Source organism: Zalophus californianus, chromosome 2, assembly GCF_009762305.2.
Source record: "Zalophus californianus isolate mZalCal1 chromosome 2, mZalCal1.pri.v2, whole genome shotgun sequence".
In the NCBI taxonomy this organism is placed as follows: Eukaryota; Metazoa; Chordata; class Mammalia; order Carnivora; family Otariidae; genus Zalophus; species Zalophus californianus.
In genome coordinates this window covers 176543274-176560374 of record NC_045596.1, presented here as the reverse complement: position 1 = coordinate 176560374, position 17101 = coordinate 176543274, and positions in this window count along the sequence as shown.

The following is a 17101-nucleotide window of genomic DNA, read 5'->3' as shown; positions in this document are numbered from 1 at the left end:
CCTCTCCCACTCCCCCTGCTTGTGTTCCTGCTCTCACTGTCTCTCTCTGTCAGGTGGACGAATAAAATCTTTAAAAATATATATGTGTATAATTGAATATTGAATATTAATATTGAGTATCATTCAGCCATTAAAAAAAAGAAAGGTATTCTGCCATGTTGGACCAACATCTGGTCATTTCCCTGACTCACCACCAAACGCTAGAGTTTGGTGAGTCAGGGAAATGACCAGATGTTGGTCCAAGGATACAAACTTTCAATTATAAGATGAATAAGTTCTGGGGATCTAACATATAGCATGGTGATTGAAAATTGCTAAGAGAGTAAGTAGATCTTAAATGTTCTCCCCACAGAGAACATGTAACTATAGGAAGTGAAGATGGACATGGTAACTAATATGTGGTAATCATTTCATACTATACATGTATACCAAATCATCACGTTGCACACCTTAAATTTACAGTTATATGTCTATTATATCTCAGTAAAGCTGGAAAAAAGAGGTACGATCTAAAGCTGATAGATTATAAAAATATATGTTTACATTATTACTCAAAGGTACAAAGGAAATGAATAGTAGAACAAAAAGAATCATCCAAAACTGGGGAGAGGAGAAGAAGATAGGATAAAGTGCATTAAATCCTCCAAGTGATTAGACAGCATCTTCAATTAATAAATCAGGAAGTAGTATGTAAATTTAGAGTCAGATTGGTAACCACCAGAATTAAGAGCAGAAAGCATTCACTTCTGCAAACTAGGGTAAGCACTGAGAAGGGCAGGTGGCCAATTGTAGCTTCTCATTGTAAGACCTTCTCTTGGTCTTTCTTCTTTCTTTCTTTCTTTCTTTGAGTCTCTTTCTTTCTTTCTTTCTTTTCTTTCTTTCTTTCTTTCTTTCTTTCTTTCTTTCTTTCTTTCTTTCTTTCTTTCTTGGTCTTTCTTCTTTCTTTCTTTCTTCTTTCTTTCTTTCTTTCTTTCTTTCTTTCTTTCTTGGTCTTCTTTCTTTCTTTCTTTCTTTCTTTCTTTCTTTCTTTCTTTCTTTCTTTCTTTCTTTCGTTCTCCTTTTCTCTTATTTTTTTTTCAGTGTTCATAATAAACATTAGTAGGGAAATGAGAGGGGAAAGAAAGAACAAAACAAAAGAAGGGTGATGGAGGGAGGGAGGGGGGAGAGAGTGAGAGAGAAGAAAATGCCAAATGCTATCAGGAGGTTACCTCTCACTTTATCGTACTACTGATGCTGTGTTAATACAAGCCAGCACAGGTGTCAGATGGTATAAAATCAGTCTGATGGTTTGGTTGGTTTCTCCATCTCCTGGAACGAATTTGAGTCTCTGACAGTCACTGCTTTAGAGTTGAGACACAAGGTGCCACAGCCCCCAAGTCCAGTGAGGCCTTGTGCCCTGGACTGGCTCACTGCCTCTCCTGGTTGGTCTTTGATGGCCAGCCTCTCCTAGACCCTGCCTCCTATAGACTCACCCAGCCTGGACCCAGGACTCTGCTTGGGCCTTCAGCTTCTAGGTTTTGTTTACCCTTACACCACGCTCTTCATCCTTCATCTGGCCTCCAGTCCAGTGAACCCAAGGTTAATCTGTGGTCTCCAGGCCCAATAAGCATAAGAGAATAGAGCATTCTTGTTTAGTGTAGTTGACTCAGGAGATGGGCGACCCAAGAAAGCTCCCTAGCAAGAACGGCTGAGCACCGGAACCAAGAATCATGCAGTGGTTAGTAGGTACAGCTTTGAGGCTGAACCGGGATGCCCAGTCCTGGGTCTGCTGCTAACTGTATCACCTTGGCCAGAAGACTTGGCTTCTCTGCCCTTCTCTTCCTTATCTGTAAAGTGGGGATAATAATGTCGCTGGCGTGCACAGTTTCATTGAGAGGATTAAATGAGACCGTGTATATTGAAGAACTAGCATACTGCTGATTTGCAGTAGGTGCAAGACATTAGATCCTCTCCCACCTCCATTTCTCCTGTTTTCCTGCTTCCCTTTCTCTACCTTATATATAGGTGGACACAAAGTGAAAACCAACGAAATGCTCTGCAGAGATCGCATCTAGGTTAGGTAAAGCTGGGACAGATCCTAATTCTGCTGCTTTGTTGCGAGTCTCTATGCCCACCGGCAGCTCACTGCCCTTGGGGAAAAGTCCCTCTTCCAGGCAGCATGCCTCTAAGGTAGAGGAGGCATCTGAGGTCACAAGATCCATTAGGACTTTGGTCATAACATTTTTTTTTAAAGATTTTATTTATTTATTTGAGAGAGAGAGAATGAGAGCTAGAGAGCACGAGAGGGAAGAGGGTCAGAGGGAGAAGCAGACTCCCTGCTGAGCAGGGAGCCCGATGTGGGACTCGATCCCGGGACTCCAGGATCATGACCTGAGCCGAAGGCAGTCGCTTAAACCAACTGAGCACCCAGGCGCCCTTGGGTCATAACATCTTTAAATTTTAGAATTGGCAAGACCTTAGAGGTCACCCAGTGACTGGCCATCATGTAAGGGGAAGTAACTTGAGACCCGGAGAAGTTGCCTAGTTTCAGTATCACACACCAGCTAGACTGAACTCCCACTCATTGCTCTTCTGAAAAGAAAGATACTCTGAGAAAGTTGTGTTCTGTGTCAAAAAGAACGTAAGTTGTGCAATAAAATGTGGTCATAAATGTGTGTGACCAGTATGGAAAAGATGCATGATTGAAAAGCTCTAAACTAGAAAGAGGACACGCATTTTAGAGCATTTTTAAAAAAGAATGTAAATACATTAAATGACACTGTAGGTAAAGGCCACTATACATTAAAGGAAAATTTTGCCTGGGCACCAAAAAAGAAACAAAGATGACAGCTAACAGATGGTTTAGGTAGTGAGTTTATTAAACAGTATCTATTAAATGCAACAGACATAATATAACCCAAACAGAAGCAGCCAGAAATCCTGTTGCTTAGTGTTTTAAAAGTATGCTAAAAATCTACAGCAAAAGTTATGTAAGAAAGTTAAATAATTTCTAGAGTTTTCTTGTATATCTGATGAGTTAGTATGTTAGTGTACATATATTTTTTTCATGGAGTTGATTAAGATTCATGGGCTGGAAGACCACTTGGGTATGATACCATTATGATAACGATAATGATCAGAAAATGACATTTTGGGGTGCCAAGACAGTCTTGATAGTTTGAATGTAAGCTGGTCATTATTAGTCAACATGGTTACAGGCTGTGATCTGTGATCAGGTTGGTGTTGATGTCAGACTTTTAATGAAACTTAGTAAGGCAACATTTATAAGGACATAGAATTTATGCCTATTCATGATGTTAATCGCCAACAATTGCTTACTAGTAAAAGGTTAGGGCTGGAAACTGTCAGGGATGTAATAATTAACACCAGCATTGGATACCCTTCTGTGGCCTGAGCTACTGGTTGTACGATCACTTGTGTGACCCCTTTCAAGCACTGATACCATAATCTGTTGTATTTCGTGAAGTTTGGGTGGATCGGTTTAGGTGGTTTTGAATTGGGAAGGGTTCTTTGAATTGATGGAATAAACTGACTTGTTCATGTGACCCAAGGAAAACTCTCCACACCAACCCACAAAAAACTAGACCATTGAAACACTTGGAATCTTTCTCTTTAAGAGTGTCCATGAGTATAGTATAGATATTATACACTATAGTTTAAAAAATGTAAGTTTCAATTCACTCATTTATAAAAAAATTACCTCTAAGAAACTCACTTTGTGGGGAATTATCTGGTTCACTTAACAACACTGGAATACATTTTCCAGAAATGAAAGTGATAGTCTGAACTTCATTCTCAAACTTGTGGATTTGAAGACTAGGCTCCAAAAAGTGTATTTCAAACTTAATGAAAATGAAGTAACTCTGTTGAGTTTACTTTCCTCAATTAATCCTAATAGGATAAAGAAAGCACTATAGATGACATTATTGAATTGTAGGAAAAAGTAGTACTAAAAACTAAACATGACAATATTGGAGTAGCAGAATTCTGAAAGTGCAAGTATTCTATTCATGTTTGGAGCACATAGTAGAGGACTAGACGTGGACATTTTGGTACAGAAGAAAAGGTGTCAGATACCCAGATTTATATTAAAGAAGAAATGATTTATAAAAAGAAAGTTTTGCTTAATTATTAAATACTGTTTGCTCTCAATTTGCATTTTTAGATAGATTTAGATTTAGATTTTTATATGAATTTAGATTTTCATATAAAGTAGATTCAATATTACACATATTTATGTATAACCCGCAGGCATTAAACTTCGATCAAAATGAAGCCCGTGTGCTAATTTTCTTAAATCCAGTCCACCTCGCTCATCTCCGTGACTTGCCTGCTGCATAGGTGGGCATCTTTCAAACCCCATCTTTCAGGATCCCTGAACCTGAGGGAAGACTGGCTTCTGCACAGCACGTGGCTGATACAAGAGTTTAAATATCTGAGTTCAGAAGCAGAAATGCAGGACACTCCCACTGCATGGGCAAGTGTCCGTGGACCGTGCCACCGGAAGCTACGTCTTTAATACTGGGTTGCACAGACATTCAGAGCCTGGAGCTGACTTTTGAGAGTCTCAGCTCCCTCTGTGCCTGGCCTCAAACCAGACTGAGCCTCAGCACCTTTGTACTGAGCTAGCCCTGAGCCACAGGAATCCTTTTTGAATGAGAAATGGAGGCTCTCAAGAGGGAGATACTTGACTTCCTATTAATAGGACAGTTGGGGCCTCAGTGATTGATCGCCACAATAAAGGATAGATTAATTTATATTTTTATTTTTAGTACATTTCAGTAATAGGATTGGATTCATCCTAACTCCTCATTTGTGACACACTGCCATCTTTGGCCCATGCATGGTTTCTTTTAGTGTCCGGCTGGATGCATTTATTTAATCACTCAGCACTCTGAAAGCATTCATTCTCTAAGTTCCATATTGAAGAAGACTAAACACCTCAATGAACCCTACTCATAGGAGAAGGGAAGGGCGTGCAAACAGGACAACCAGCATTTATGGAGCACCTCCTGCTTGCAGGCACTACCAGGGGCCCCTTGCAAACATTTTCTATGTAATTCTCCCAAAGGTGTCCCTGGCAATCCGAGGCAGGCCAATGGCGGTTCATCCTTCCTACCCGTGGCCCTTTCCCTCTACCGTAAACCGACCGGTCAGACCTAGAATCCTTGTGAATGACAAGAACACTTCAGTGCAATATTCTCAGGTCGTTGGGGGGGGGGTGGGGGGGGTTGGTGTTGGGTAGTTTTCAATTTTCACAGCTGCACTTTCAAATCTCATTAAAACAGCTTTTTGTGGTTATTTGCGGAGTTGAAATCACAATGAGTCAGCAATAAGCAGACACAGCAGGTTGCCTCTCTTGGCAGGTATAATAAGGGGACCTACAAAGTACACTGAGAAAGAAAAACGTGGCTTTGGAGCTCAAGCATGTGAGCCCCTTTGTAAGGATTGTCTTCTGTAAATCCTGGCTGATCTTTATATGTGAATGACTTTGAAAGAAAAAGGAGGATCTTTCTTCTCCCCTATCGCTAGCAGTGTTTGCATTGGCCGAAGTATCAGATGGGTGGATTGCTAACAAGTTTGGAAATGTCTGTTAGTGTCTGATGCAACCAGTGGCCTGAAGAATATTAATTTTTTTTTAATGTTCTGGATTAGAAGAAATCTCTTTTAGATTTCGACCTATTCTCAGTCCCCGAGCTGGCCCTTACCTAGGCTTTTAAAAGATTTTCTTAACATCTGGCTGGAAGAACTATGAGGAAATAGTACAGTGGCTCCATACTAATTGCAGGTCTGCTCTGGACAAGGGACTGGGGTGGGTGCTACCTAGTCAGACAGGGCCCTTCCCTCAAGTGGCTCTCAGGCCCCTGTCAGAAGGAGGGCAGGGCTCTGAACATCGGAATTCAAGGGCGAAAGAAAGAAGGGTCAGTAGAAGTGCAAGGCACGGACGAGTCCTGAGAAAGGAGTTGATGGTCAATGCACTCTTTAGGATAGGATCCGGAACTAGGCGTGCAAAGGCACCTCTGCGAGCTCAAGGAGGGAGGACAGGGCCCCGGCTGGGGTGCAGATGGGAGGAAGGTGACTGGACAAGGAGGCAGAGAGAAGATTCTCTTAGGTTAGAGGCACTGTAAAAGGGACATAGGAGGACATCTCAAAGCCAGATACAAGGAGAGCAAGACATCAGCCATGCTGGGCACCTCCCCCCCCCAGGGCTACGGCCTCCCCCTGACCTTGACCCCCTTCCTTTGCAACTACATCCACATCCTCTGAGCTCCCAGGCTCCGACTGCTTCAGCAGGAGGCCACTTCTGCCTGTCTTCCTCCTTTTCCCCTCTCTCTTCTCCTTCCCTAGCGGCCAGGTCTGGGCACAGTGTAAGGACTAACTTACTAAATGACCGAAATGACTAAATTAGGAATGACCCAACCGATTTGCTTCTTAGGGGACTGTCTCTGAGGGTGGCACTCTGTTACGCCACAGCAGGCAGGTAGGAAGACGTTTGAGGACTTGAAAGTGCGAATTCTTAGAAGAGCCCCTCACGGCGCCCAGTATGGAAACTTCCTAAATCACCCCCGACAGGCAGACAGGCCTTGTGTCTTGGCAGCGCCCGGTCCCTCCTGCCTGCAGGTGACGCAGACACCAGCCTTACGTGGGGTCTTTATTTCAGGTCTCTACCTCGGTAGCATGCAAGGGGATTAAGGTCTGACTCAAGGGCACAAAACCCCTCTTCAGGCCTGGGGCGGCGGTGGGGGGTGGGGGCGTTCCCCGGGTCAGGGAGACCTTGCCCAGGAGAACAAGCTGCTACTCAGGCCGGCTGGCTGTTTACATCAGGGACGCGGGCGCTCCCCACCAGCTGCCGCTGCCGCTGCCGCTGCCGCCCCGACCGTGGCGGGGAAGCTGCTGACAGCCCGCGGGAGGATAATGCGGTCATTCACGGCCCGCAGCTGCTCCCCGCCGCGCATGCTCACGGCGCAGAAGGGAGCGCAAGGGAATGCGGAAGGCAGGGGAGGGACGCGGCCCCTGGGTGTGCGTGGTGGCCCCGCTCGGAGCAGCGCCGGGGGGCTGCATGGGCTGCCAGGGAAGGTGAACTTTTCTTGCCTGACCTGCTTAAATCTCTAATGAGGCTAGTTAAACATTTCTAGCATTTCCAAATACTCTTCTTGATTTCCCTCCACTGAGCTGCCTTCCTAGAAAGGGTGGACAGACCCAATACCCTTGAATCAAAGGATGCAGTTCAACCTTTTTTTTTTTTTTTTTTTTTTTGCCCTGTGAAGATGAGCTGGGTCAGTGATTTGGGGATGTACTGATAAGAGAGTCCCGGATGAGGAATGAGACCTCGGGTCTATTCCCAGCCTTATGACCATGGCCGTGACCCTGGAGCAGTTATGTAACTGTTCCCGGGCTACTGTGTCCTCACCCTTTAAAATGGACATCATAACAACCGTCCTACCTGCTTCACGGGGTGGCTGTAAGGATGAAATGACAAAAAACAAAACAAAACAAAACAAAACAAAAAACCATAAATCATGTTATACACGAGCGACCAATAAGGCTTTGAGATCCAGGATGGGCAAGCTTGCCCACAAAGGGCCCCCTAGTAAATTCTTTAGGCTTTGTGTATCACATAAGGTCTCCGTTATTTTTTCTTCTCCGTGGATTTTTTTGCAACCCTTTAAAAATGTAAAAATCATTTCAGCTCATGGGTTGCACGAAAACACACCCTGGGCAGGATTTGGAACACAGGAGAGAGTTTGCCAACCTCTGCTCCAGACAGAGTGCAGGTGAGGGCCCGAGGTAGGGTCAGCCCTCCAGTGGTTGTGATACATCTAAGTATAAATAAGTATTAATAAATAAATGATATATCAGTAATATATGACTATAAATAAATATACATATCTGTTGTCTTTCTTGGAACCTCCGCTAGTGAAATTCCTTGAACCTAAGACCATCTTGTTCAAGAGCTGCTAGAATCTCTTGCTGCTCACAGAGCTCTTCCTTGCCCAGACTAGAGCATCCTTGCTGACTTGCTTAGTAGCCTTCAACTGGAGGCCGGCCTTCAGCCTCAACTTGACTTAAGAGGTTCGCTGGGCCCCTGTACTAACGAAACCCTGTGCAGACCATCCTGCCTATCGAGCTAATGCTGCCCGGGCATAGCACCTGCAGGAAAAATGGGGCGAAGGACCTTATCTGGGGGCAACTACTACCCATGTAAGAAGCAGTTCATGTTGCTTGTGACAACTGGCGCACACCAGGACTTTGTTGACCACGCGTTTTGAAGTTCTGTCATTATTTCCTCTGTAATACCCTAATGAGATCAGCTGACGTTATCACTCTCATTTGCAAAGAGGAGAATATTTAAACACAGTACTCGAGGCACTAGAGTCAACTTTCACGATTGGGTGGAGTGATGATTTCTCGTTCCTTCCGCCTCTGATGAGGTGTCAGGTCCCCGCTTCCCCTTGCCTGTCCCTTTCCTCTTTCCTTGTCCTCATTTCTTTCTTTTTTTTTTTAAGATTTTATTTATTTATTTGAGAGAGAGAGAGAATGCGAGATAGAGAGCACGAGGGGGAAGAGGGTCAGAGGGAGAAGCGGACTCCCTGCTGAGCAAGGAGCCCGATGCGGGACTCGATCTCCGGACTCCAGGATCATGACCTGAGCCGAAGGCAGTCGCTTAACCAACTGAGCCACCCAGGCGCCCACCTTGTCCTCATTTCTTGTTTGAAGACATTAGCAGAGCTGCAGAATGTGGCCTGGATGAGAAAGGCAGAGCACAAAGAATGTTTGCTTCATTCTCTTCCCTTCTGAAGAATTTCCAAATTAAAACTGCAGATCAGTATCATTATCTAGCCCAGAAGAACGAAAGTGGCCCGATTGCAAACGTACCCATACCAGAAAGAGGCAGTGCTGACCTGATAAATTTTGCTTTTGTTGGTCTTCTGTGGAGATAGGAGAAAGTAGGTGCAACACTTTGGAACCAGTTTCTGAGATAGCAACCATCTCGTACCTTCTTTTGACAGAGGGGGATATGGAGACCCAGAAAGGGTGTGAGCTTTTCAAGAAGACGACTGGTGCTCAGAGCTAAGACCAGCACTGCTGTCTGATTCTGTTCAGTCCATTGTCTACTACACCCCGTTGTTTCCCAGGATGTCAGTTGCCCTGATGGTCACAGCCCCACAAAGCTACACCTCAGGTGTGTCGTTTCAGTTTTATGACCTTGGGAAGTCTTTTTCCACTTCAGATGAGGATCTCTATCATTTCTAATTCAATACTATGTTTTCCCTCCGAATGATTTTTTCATTTTGTTAGCACACAGGGCCAAAAGTTCAACACTACTGTTTTAGCAGTACGCAGAGTAAAGCTCTCCTATGCAGAGGAGAGTCCCAGGCTTTGAACGCAGGCCATTGCAAACATAGACCAAGGATCTTATAAATGCCTGCCCTTTGTCACAAGAGGGAAAGTGTAGATGGCTTAGGATGCGTCTGGCATCCTCCTGGGCAGACCATCCCAAGGCGCCCATTGTAGAGATGGCAGTCCTCTGCACCATTTTCAGGTGTGAAGGAAAATACTTTGGAAGTGAAAAGCTAGCCGATGAGTAGCACATACAGGGAATAGAAGGGAAGGTGTACCACACCTGCCCTGAGAAACAGCTGACTTCCTTCTTCCTACTTCATATTCCATTACTCCTCTAGAGAAGACAGGTAAGAACACATTTGAGGGGAATATAGTTTGTCAAAACATCTCACAACTCCTGCTAACTTCAGGATAAAATCCAAACTTATTGGTGTGGCAGACAAGGTCTTCCACGATTTGATCTCAACTTTCCCTTCCAAGCCCCATCTTCTGTCACTCCCCACATACCCCACCAGCCTCTGAGAACTTCTTGTCACTCTTCAAATGTACTACATTCTTTTTTTTTTACCTTTTTGCTTTTGCCTATGTTTTCCCCTGTGCTTGGAGGGTCCTTTTTCTTTTCTGTGACATGATGAACTTCTACTCATCCTTCAAGACCCAGCTCAAATGGTCCTTGTGAAACCTTTCCCGACTCTCCCAGGCAGTTATTTCTTTTCTCTCTCCTCCATTAATGTCTTGTGCAAACTTCTATGATGGTCCATATGACTCTCAAAGAGTTATTTACTTAAGTATTTATCTTCTCCATTAGTCTGAGAGAGGTCCTCATCTGTAGGAGCCATGACTACTTATTATTACCCTCTGAGCCTAGCCCAGTGCCTGGCCATCATAGTGTCTAAGAAACGTTGAGTGAGTGAATGAATGTCCTGGAACTAGGTTTTGTAAGGCTTTGACGACCCAGCAAACTGATTTAATCTCAGCTCTCCTCAGTGGTGTCCACTGTGGGATACTCAACATGACCCACCGGAGTAGAAAATATTAGAACTCCTATAGTAATTTGTGTTTGTCAGAAATTAACAATGAAAGGAAGCTTTTCTAATATTTCCTATGGATCGTTAGTAGCACATGTATTTAACTTATAAATACATATATACATTAATATGCATTGAAAGCCCTGGAGGCCACTCTTTTAAGCAATGGGAAGTCATTGAAAAAATTCTAAACAGGGACAAGCACGAAAAACACCAATGTGTAGGAGAATTGATCCTGTAGACTGGAGAGAGGTAGGGCCACCAATCAATATGGAAAGCAGAACGGTGGCCCCCACACAAGAGATAAGAAGAGACTAGACAAGAGTAGGGGCTGTAGAAATAAGGAAAAATGGGAGGGTCTGCTAACGAATTACATCTCCATTATCATCACGACATCAGCGGGACCGGGGTGACATATCAGCTAATAGTAAGCAGGAAGAGTTGGAGCCCCACAGAGACCCTAACGTGTAGTCGTAACCTGAGGCAGCAGGTAGAACTCAAAGGTGAAGATGGAATACTTGGCCCCAGGCTTAGATTCTATAAAAAAAAGGAATTTCTCCACTTGTTTGAAGGGGCAACCCACTGGGCCTGTCCAATCCCAGATGGGGCTTCTTGATAGACTATTTATAGCCTCAGGCGGCTGCAGCAACATTGCACAATTGCTGTGCAGGACGGCCTGTCTGAGCCACTGCTGGGTGAGTGACCGACTTTTGGCTGCTTCCTCTTGGCTTAGGAAAGAACAGAGGAAGGTGGATTTGTTTGTCCGTTGAGCAACCCACTATTGCCATGCCTCTGTCTGTCTCCCTTTAAACATTAACCATCTCTTAAAACATTTGTGTTTCGTGCCCAAGGCCAAGAGGGCCCCCAAGAGAAAGGAGAGGAGGAGAGTGTGGGGGAAGAAATGGGAGGGAGGGAGGGATGGAGGGAAGGAGGGGAATGCTCCCTCCATCAAGAATTTATTCATTCCACAAACATGGGTGAAGGCTCCACGGTGACCATGCGCCACCCGAGGCCCAGGGTCTGAGAGCTGAGTCGAGCATGACTCCCATCCTCAGAGACTGAGGGACTAGCAGAGGAGACAGAGAAGTAAACGCAAAGCAAGAGAAAGATAAACCCTGTGCTGTCTCTGGGCCTCTCTACTCTGCATCTGCAGGTACCAGAGAAGGTTGCAGGGGAAAGAGGGAGGAGGCCCTCAGAGACCCGAAAGTTTCCAGGCTTTTTGTCCCCAGGGCAGTGGTTCTCAAATTTGTAATGCACAAAACGTGCCCTGGAAGAGTTGTTTGAAAAGCAGCTTCCGGTTCAGCACCTTGGCTTTGGTGGATCTGGGGCGGGGCCCAGGGCTCTGCATTAGCCGGGCTCCCCGAGGAAATTCAGATTTAGGTGGTCTGTGACCACTAGGGGATGTTGCCTTTCCAGAGCAAAAGCCTGGGTCTGGAGCTGCCCACCAGGGAGCCAGTCCACCAAAGGCCGATGGAAGAGACTAGAAGAAGAAAGAGGGAGCATGCGACACCATTAAACAACAGACAATGGTAAAAGGAGGAAATCTGGTAGGTGGGGGAGAGAAAAGGAATGCCTCTGTAAGGAGAAGTGAGGGACGATGAGCGGGGCCTAGGGCCGCACAGGTGACCGGGGACCGTGATTTTTGGTCTTTGTCCTGGGAACTCGATGACTTACCTAAGCAAACACAGGGTGATGAGCAGAGCCTTGGGCGTGAGGAGCCCCTGTGGACGCAGCCTTTATTTTGTCTTTCTTCCGGATGCCCTGGCTGCGGCATATCGTTTGTGTTCAGCTGGTGAGGCTGGATATAGCCATGGGCCCGGGAACAGGAGGCTGCTCTCAGGAAGATGCACTCACTGACACTGTCTTCAGTGACTTCCCTGGTTCTGGGCAGCTTTCTCTAGCTGCACCCACCCTCACACGCGCCCATCCAATCTCCCCCAGAGCAACGTCCAGGTGGCTCCCTGGGAAGGTGGCAATGGACCAGCCTACATGAGGATTGCGCTCTGATGGCCATGGGCCATTTTCCCCAGTGGTCTACAGGTCTCGCTCCTCATTCTGATCATGTCAAGATTGTTCTCTTTCTTGAACCGGTTTTAGGCTGAAATCAGAGGCCTTGGGGTGTGGTTGACCTAACTCTAGCGCCATTTGCTTCCTCTGCAGCATCGGGTAGGGATGCCTCCTGTTTATCCTGGCACTGTGCCGAAAGCCAGCTTTCCCTCACCCATCTCCCTTCCTCATCCTTTAAGCTCCTGCCCTGGTGTCACCTTCCTGTGACTTTCCCTGAACCATCCCCTTTCCCATTGGAAGTCCTAATCGTACGGACTCTGTTCGGGTGTGCCTCAAACCATTCGACTCCAAGTTCCGGTGATCCAGTCTCACAGGAGTCACTAGAACAAAAATGGTCAGGAATTCAGGCTGAGCTGAGCCAGACACTCAGCACTGCCACCTCCCAGGGTGGCCTGGGGCAAGTTACTTCATTGTCCTAAGTCCTGGTTTCCTTACCTAGAAAATGGGCAGGGGGCGCCTGGCTGGCTCAGTCAGTAGAGCATGTGACTCTGATCTCAGGGTCGTGAGGTTCAAGCCCCACGTTGGGCGTGAACCCTTACATTAAAAAATAAATAAATAAAGTAAAATAAAATAAAATAGGCAAACATTCGTACTTACTCTTGAGGTTAAATAAGCTAATACTTGGCCCAGCGCCTGGAAAGCCATAGCCCTCAATAAATGTCAGTCTTCTCATTGTTCCTATTTATATCCTTACTTTTAATGTAATCCCCATGGACTTAGTACCGAGTAGGTGTTTATTGAGTTAGCAATTAAGATATGTATCCTTATCACTGGATCTGTTGATGAGTCCGTTTTAAGGAGTGGGCAACTCAATGTTTTCCCGTAATTCTTCAATATTTGGTGGTGTTTCCTCTGCACAAGGATTGGTTTCTTAAACAAGTGGCATTATCTAAATAAGCTCAGGCAGGCTCTCCCACCCACTCTTCTTTTGTGTCCATTGCTTCAGCCTGTTCCTCTTACTTCTGTTCCCATCCTTGCATTTGCTGTCCCGCTTCTAAAGGAAGAAACCAGAAAATGATGGCGATCTAAAAGTACCTTAAACCGAGCCTAAGTTCTCCAGAGGAGAGTAGCAGCAGACTTCTATGAAATCTGTTATAGCTGTTTGAATTCCACTTCCTCCGAGGTTGATTTCCACCTTGTGGGAAGGAAGGATGAGCTAAGAAGACAGGAAGAGCTAAGTAAACTAACTCTGAAGTCCTTTTTAATTGCAATCACCTGTGGTCTCCTTTTGCGCACAAGCTGGATTTTTAGGCTTAAAAAAGGGAAAGCAGTTTTGTAAACAAACATCATGCAATGACTGGCTCCGACTCCCTGGTATGGATCATCTCAGAAAGAAAGCACCATCTCCACTGCTTGCCCTGTTTGCTCCTCGCCTTCTCTACTGGCCTGGAATTACCAGGGGCTGTTTGCATGACTGAGCAGAATGTCTGGACACTTGGTGGAGGTCCCTTGGAGTTCAGGAATTCTTAGGACAGTTAGCAAGGGTGGACTGAGTTCAGAATGAACCAAGCTATTCCTAGAGATCTTAATCAAATAATCAAAGATTAATATGAAGAGGAAACATCATAAAAGTGGGTGAAAAGCTGGTAACAAAGAATTTGTTAGCTTTCTTTCCTCTCTGGGAGAAGCAATGAGCCCCATCTATCCTGTGAAGGCTGAAGGTGTGCCATGTGTTCAGCTTGCCACCCACCCCACCCCACCCTGCCATGTGGTCCCTGAGCCAAGGAGAGACCCTGGGGATGTGGGAGGAACCCCATCCCCCACCCCAGCAGGTGGACCTGGGTACTGTCCTTTGTCTTGTCTCTTCATCCCTCTTCCAACCTGTGTGACCCACTTGGAATGCATTCTTCCTCTGGGCTATGTTTCTCATCCTCTCTTAATCCATTTTTCTCCTTTTGAAAAGCATTTTTTAAAAAATCTCGTATATACCTCTTCCCACCCTCCCTGAGGTTTTTCCTAGGCACCACTGGGCCCAAGCCTGTCCTACCCCCCGCCCACTGGTGTGGTCAGCGCCGGCTTTGGTTCCTCCTTCTCACCATGCTCCGTTGGTTGCTGGCAAGCTTTTAAATCCAGACATTGTGCAGTCAAACACAGGGTCTAAATGAATCATCCATTCATGAGTGTGTCTTCAGCATCATCTACGTGCTATCAACCACTGTGCGAGCCCAGGGGCTCCCAATGATGCATGAAATTAATGCCCTCCCTGCCTTCAGGAAGCACCAAAAAGATACATGGACAATTTCAAACTGCTTGGCACTATCTAACACTAGGTACAGAGCCCTGCGGGACCCGGAGAAAGAAGCGACTAGCTCTGCCCCCCGGGTGTTAGGGCAGATCTTGCAGGAGGAGGAAAGAAAGGACAGCCAGGAACAGAACACAGCCTGGGTGTGTTGAGGGGCAGGATTTGGAGGAAGCATGGCTGATTAGGGAAAAGGCAGGTGGTTGGGGGGAACTGGAACACAATGCTGGAAAGTGATCGGCCATGATGTCGGGAAGCGGGGTTGCTGTCTGATATGAAGGCAAGTTGAGGCATTTGGTCTTGATCCTGTTGGCAATGGTATAATAATCAGATAACTCAGCAAGGAACTGAAAAATAATATGAATTTTAGGTCTTCCAATATAAATATAAAACTACCTGCTTAGCCAGCATCCTAGGGGTAGTCGAGAAATTAGACGTCAAACGTGAGAAGGAATCAGTGGGAGAAACGCCTCCAAAGCAGCCAGGGAGTGGACTCTTGACCAGCAAAGCCGCTGTGGCAAGTAGGGATCTAATCATCCTAAAGCTTTAGCTTGCTGATTTAAACTGCCCGGGCACCAAACTTGTTTTTGTTGCGCTTCTAGAATGGAACCAGCTCAGCTTCCTACATGATACCACTATATTATAGTGAGAGATGGTAAGTAATAGGATTTCTGTGAAAGTGCTTGCAACATACAGGATGTTCTACAGAAACATTGATAATGAGTACTGCAGTTTTCCATGTAACTACTCAGAAATCTTCCTCGGAGAAAATTGTTCCCTTCAATATAACAGGCAAGTTGAAACAGAGGACAGTGAGAGGAGATGGGGCCAGCCCATCAGATCAGCCAAATCAAATTTGTGACCATTAATATTATCCTTGTTGTTTAGAATAATAACCTGAAAGCAGCAAAAATAAAGCATGTTTTGTGGGTCTCTAGCTTTTGGGCATGTTCTGTGGGGTTAATTAAACAGGCTTCTTTAAAAGCAGGACTTCTCAGAGCCTTGAATGTGCAAATGAGCATTGTGAATTCAAAAGAGGTTTTATAGCCAGTATCCCTCAAGTTGATTTGACTACCAAACCCCCTCCTACTTCCTGGTCCACACTGTCTGGAGGCCTTCAAAGACCTTCAAGAAATATGAGCATCCACTCTCTCACTCTACATTTCTAGAGGAAAACGCCCGTTTCCAGGGGAAGGTGGAGGTAGCCTGTGAGGCCACAGCAGGGGCTCCAGCCCTTCAAGGCCATCAGCTCTGCTCTCTGACCCCAGGAGCTTCCCCTCCTGTTCTTCACTAAGACCTGCCCTGCTTCCCACCCGCCTTACCCCACACGCTGCCTGCTAGCCTCACCCCTATCTCCTGATTGTTCCCATTCCTTGATATTTTCAGCCCTGGCCCAGAGCTTATGTCAGGAACTCAGCAAGAAGGGCCCCAGGCCACAGCATGAATAGTCTCTCATTGCTGAAACACTGGCCTGTGAAATATTATTTTCTTTCCTCACATTTAAAAAAAAAATGGGGGGGGCGGGGGGTAGAGGGATTCTTGTAGGACTCCTTTTGTTCTGTATTCTACTTCGCAGAGTTAGCAATTATTCGTGTTAGTTTCGTGTGTGCTCACTGAGGTTTGATCTGCTTTTCCATCTTTGTGTGTTATCTTGTTTTTATTTCTGACACTTTGTTTTTCTTTACATGGAGGCAAAAGGAGACCTTAATTTGTTTTTGCTTTCATGTTTAGTATTAATAACGTGATTTTTTTAAAATATGATTTTTTTCCCCAGAATGACATGCACAAAATGTTCTTCACAGGTGGTTATGGTGAAGACAGCTGCATTGAACGGGAGACTTCTCCTTTTCTTATGGGAAAGAACTATATTTTCCTGATCTGGCCCTTTGGGTTTTGGTCTCTGGGCCTCTGCCCCTTGAGGGATACTCCTGAGCTCTCTCTCTTTGTAGGGCAAAGAGCTGATTTCCGAAACCACCTGATCAGTTCTGAAAATTAAATCTCAAACCTTCCATTTGAATAAGAAACTGTCTTCCAGCTTCAAGCTTTACCTCAATCAGCATTAGTTTTATTCAAGTGAAAAATGTCCTCCTGGTTCCCTCTCCTTCCATTAAAATTCTTGGTTACTCTTAGGATCCTCATTTTATTCAAAATAATGCAATTTCTTCCATTCCCGTGTGCTCTAGGCTTATATTTCCATCCGTTTATGGAAAAAATCTCTCGTGGGCTTATGAATTTGTCAAATTGAGCCTGTCCAGAGATAAATCACATTACCCTTCTCCGACCCGTCCTTCCCCGGGCTGTCCATAGTCGAGACATACAACAGCCTCTGCCTAGCTGAACAAGCTCCGATCCCCTCAGGCCTCACGGGGTCTTCCTTCTTCCCCGTTCCATCAGTCTAATCTGATCTAACTTAAATGTTCTC